Below are 5,226 nucleotides of genomic sequence, written 5' to 3'. Positions count from 1 at the left end.
GCTGTTGTGCATAGGGTCGCTATGAGTCACAAACGACTCGAAGGCACATAATAACAAAAACAACAATCCAACTTAAAAATATCAAGAAGTTATTTGCATTAATAGTCTAAATTTGCACAATAATTCCAAAACCAAGCTCATTGCTATTGATCACTTTTTGACTACAGCAAACCTCTATCTCATTTCCATGACTGTAAACTTTTATGGAAGTAGACTTCGCAGCTTTCTCCCATGGAATGTCTAGTGGATTCAAAGTGCCACCTTTTCCCTTAGCAGCCCAGCATGTTACAGTCTACACCACACAAGTGTCTCACAAATCTCACAAAGCTCTACGCTAGCAAAATATTTCCATCTCATTTCCACTTTTCTCTTAAAGGTGGAATATGCTTCCATCTAGAGGAGTTGTAGATAGCAGTAATGTGCCTATTCACTTAAATGATAGTCTTATTCTATAATACTATGGGGTGCTCTGGTGGCCTGGTGGCAAGAAGCTACACTGCAATCCCAAAGCCTTGGTTCAAATCTCCAGAGGCTCTGTGGGAGAAGGATAGGCAATCTCTTTTCATAGAATTTACTACCCCTGAAAACCCACTGGAGGGTCAGGTATGGGCTGGTTCTTACTTGAATGTATACAGCAACAACACTGCACTATAAATGCATGAAAGCAAACAGGAACAGAGCACAGCATCTTGTTTCCTGCAACTGATTTTGATACTCTAATAAGAAGTTGTGCTACTAACTCAAAGATAAATGGTTCAAATCCACCAGCTGCTTTCTGGGAGAAAGATGAACAATCTCCTCCTTGTAATTTACAGCCTCTGAAAACCAACTGCAGAGTCCACTATGAGTCAGTTTTCATTTGATGGAGCACAGTGAGAACAGTATTTTAGGATACATGAAAATTCTAGCCAGCCCTTTCTTGGACTCAGAAAAAACACCCCAATCATATAGTAATTCTGTATCTCAGAGACAGAAGCAGGACTATGGTGTCCACAGAGCAAGGACAACCCCAACTTCCTTCAAGAAGAGATCCAAGGAGGCAGTGGAATAGTAGTCAGATCCTGGAGGAAAAACAAGCTGGGCCTGAGACAGTGACACACTGTCCCCTGTAAGGCTGATTCCCTCCAAGTAACCCCCATTTTCTTAGCTCTCCTGTCACCTCAAGAAAAACTGACACCCTTTCCAGGGCTCCTGAAATTCTTCAGAGTTTTCAAAGCTGAAGCTCGTTGATAGATTTAAGATATATATTTAAGACTAGAACATTCTTATAAAGAAGAAAAAGAAAATAAAATGGAAAAGGCCTTTTGTTGAGTACAAATTTGTAAATTCATCCAAAGTTTTTAAACTGACAGCCAGGAAAAAGTTTCAAAAATTACCCACTTACTCCTAAATTCAAACCTAATAAAAAGTATGTAGTGCCTCTGAAGCTTCAGACAGTTTGTGTGGGGATAGTGGTGAATCATTCTACACCTCCTCCCTTGGAAATATGGCCATCCCCAAAACCACAGAATCCATCCAAGGCACTGTGACAAGAAGGAGTTGATGAAGCTTCCCCATCCTTGTACCGAAGGAACAACCTGGCTGTAATCCTTCCCACACACATTTGCTGTTCTTTTGACAGTCCATGGGATATTCTGTACTCTTCTCCAATACCACAGCTCAAAGGCATCAATTCTTCTGTCTTCCTTATTCACTAATTTTCAAATAGTGTGAAGCAACTGAAAGTATCACATCTCAGTTTAGGCACACTTTATTCTTTAGCCTCTCATCTTTGCTCTTTAGCACTTTAGAGATGTCCTTGACAGATATTCCCAGTAGCACTGGAACAGAGGTAAGCCTTGCTCAATTGTATCAAAACTTCCCTTCTCCCACTCTCCCAAAAGGACCTTCTAACCAAGCCAACTTGCACATCTTCATCCCAGGAAGAAGACAGCCAATTCGCCTTCAATACAGAAACCATCTCCTGTAGTCTCCTCTGTGCCAAGCAACTGGCTAGCCCTCGGGCTAGAGACCCCCATCAATCTGCTCCTATGGGCTGCCAACAGGTCAGTGCCATGCAGCACAGATCTGCAGAGAGCCCACAGACAACCTTCATCCACTTTTTGAGCAAAGTTAGATTTCATGACACTTTGTGATATTTCCTAACAACTGGCTTCTAGAAGTACACTAGTAATACGGTTCAGGCTTAATAATGAAAATGCAAAGTCATGTTGGTAAAATTTACCCACTTTCAATACAAACAGACAATTTAGGTAGGGGTTGTACACATTAATAACTGAAGAGGCACAGTGCCATGAGGAGTGATGGCCTGCTTGTGTTAGGGAAGGTAGAGGGTCACGAGGCCAGACTGAACACAGGGCTCCTCTCTACTCAAGATGCAACTAAATTCCAAATACACAAGCCCTGAGAAGTTAAAATCCTCCCCAAATATACAGTTGGCTAGTGTCAGCTGAAGCACAGCACCCCTCTAGTGAAATGATGGTGCCTCATACACAGTAGAGGCAGCATCTCACTTCATGTAGGCTACCTCTTATTTCTTACCTAAAGTTCAGTGCTGTCCTGGAAAATTGCATTTAAAGCCTTTCTGGAATAAAGCAAAAGAAAGAGGGAATATCACTTTTGATGTTAGAAATGATACAGATGTTCACGGAGAGCTCCTTTAAGTACAGAAATTTAAATGTGAGAGATTGAATTACCTGTAAAAACGATCAGATTCTAATTCTAACATGATGGTCACAAATTATGCTAAACAAATAACTAAAATACTTATTCAGCAATTCATCATAAAATTATCGCTGTACGAACATTATGTTGGACAAATAAAGCTTGGCATATGTACCACTCTGAAATGAAAGACCATTCGCATTTTAATGAAGTGCCTGAAAGCCCTGATGAATATGTATTTTCCGACAATAAAGCTTGACCCCACTAGTTTGCAGAAGGGGTATTTCATGCAGCTCTCAGACTGATGTGAGTGTGTTGGTCGGGTCTGGGAGGAAAGGAAGAGGGATGAAAAGAAAAGGAAGAGACGGATGGAGGACATCCTTTCACTCCCCTCCAAATTGGGTCCCACCCTGCCTCTTCTGCAAGATGTTCTAACTGTCCTCTCACTTTCACAAAGAAAGCTGGGGAAAGGCCACAGCATTAAATCTCTACAGAATGAGGATATATTTTCAAATGAAAGCTGAAGAATAAAGTTAACATATTCAGAGGCTGAAAGGATTATTATGGATTGAATTGTGTCACAAAAATGTACTGAGCATGCCCTGATCTTATGGATGTGAAGCTGTTTGGAAGTAGCGTGTATTCTTTTATTATGTTGATGAAGTCACAACAGTGTTGGGAGCACAGAATGCAATCATGTCTGAGTTATGAAGAAGAGCAGAATGGGCACAGAGACACATGCAGGGAGAAGGTTTACAGAGGAATACAGAGAACTACTGCAATCACCAAAAGCTGAAAGGGCCAGAAGCTGCCTCCTAATCCACCAGAGCTGCACACTGCATTTCGAACTGAGGCAAGGAACTCTTTCATGCTCCCATGTGCATTATTCTTTGTTTCAGCAGTGCTAGATAATTAAGATAGGAAGGAGGAGTTTTGGGTTTAAGTCATGTTAAAATATGATATCTAAACTCTTTTCTATCCAATGTGATTTAAGGTAAAATAATTTGGGAGTTCTGGTGGCCTACCTAGGCAAGAAGCTGCTCTGCAATCTTGAAGGCACATGGTTCTCAGCCATCAGCTTCTCTGTGAGGACAAAGATGGGCAATCTCCTCCCCTGTTATTAACTGCCTCTGAAAACCTGGCAGAGGGTTGGTTAGCTGTAAGTCAATTCCAACTCTGTGGTACACAACAACAAAGTGACAAAATATTTTCTTTCCTTTCCAAATAATATTAAAGACAGCATCCTTTCTGAGCCCTCATTCCTGAAAAGGAATGATGGGAAGAAAATACTTAATGTAGCAGAAACCACTGGAACAGTACATTGACAGAGAACTACCAGAAATACAAGTTGGGTTTAGAAGAGGCTGTGGCACTAGAGACATTATCACCAATATCAGATGGATAATGGCTAAAAGCAGAGAGTACCAGAGAAATATATATCTGTGTTTCACTGTGGAAAGGCATTTGACTGTGTGGATTAAAATAAATTATGGTTCAACTTGAGGAGAACGCGAAACCTATACTTGGACCCGGAAGCAGTCCTCAGAACAAAGCAGGGAAATACTGCATCGTTCAAATTCAGACAGAAAGTACATCAGGGATGCATCCTGTCTCCATACCTTTTCAATATATATATGAAGAACTGTTCATTTTGGAGGCTGAACTTTATGAGGAGAAATGTGGCATCAGGATTGAAGGAAGACTCATCAACAACCTACGTTATGCAGATGACACAATCTTGCTTGCTGCAACTGAGGAGAACCTAAAGCACTTGCTATAGAAGGTCAAGGATTATAATCTTCAATATAGACTGAAGTTCAACATCAAGAAGACTAAAATTCTCACCACTGGGCCAGTTAGCAGCACCATGATTAATGGAGAAGAGATTGAGATTGTTAACAGTTATACCTTGCTTAGCTCCACAATCAAAACTCTTGACACCAGCAGTCAGGAAATCAACAGACTAATTGTATGAAGTGAATCTGCTGTCAGGAACCTTTCCAGAGTACTGAGAAGCAATGATGTCAGTCTAGAGACTAAGGTGCGCCTGATCCAGGCACGGTCTTCACAATTACTTGCAATGCATCAGAGAACTGGACAATGGCTATGAATGACAGAAGAAGAATAAATGCCTTTGAGTTGTGGTGCTGGAGAAGAGTCTTTAATATTACCAGGAGCTGCCAAGAACAAATTGGTTCATCTTGGAGAGGGTGTTTCCAAGTTTCTCCTTGGAGTCTAGAATTTTGAAGCTCCATCTCACATACTTTGGACATGAGGCCAGGAGGGACTGGCCCTTGGATAAGCATATCATTCTCAGAAGGGAGGAGGGACAGCACAGGACAGGAAGATCCCAGATGAAATGGATTGATACAGTAACTGAGGCAACAGAGGTAGAAGTATCAGAGTCAGTGAGACTGGCTCAGGAAAGGGCAGGCTTCAGATGGCCCATAACAACAGCAACAACAACATGGTTAGACAGTGCATCCTCAGCTGATCAAAGAGTCTGAAGACACAAGGCTTCACAGCTTTTGAGTTGTTATGTTGTTAGGTGCCATGGTGTCA

This window comes from Elephantulus edwardii, unplaced genomic scaffold, assembly GCF_000299155.1.
Source record: "Elephantulus edwardii isolate Elephantulus edwardi_28Jun2011 unplaced genomic scaffold, EleEdw1.0 scaffold00481, whole genome shotgun sequence".
Lineage (NCBI taxonomy): Eukaryota > Metazoa > Chordata > Mammalia > Macroscelidea > Macroscelididae > Elephantulus > Elephantulus edwardii.
This window is presented reverse-complemented; position numbering follows the sequence as displayed.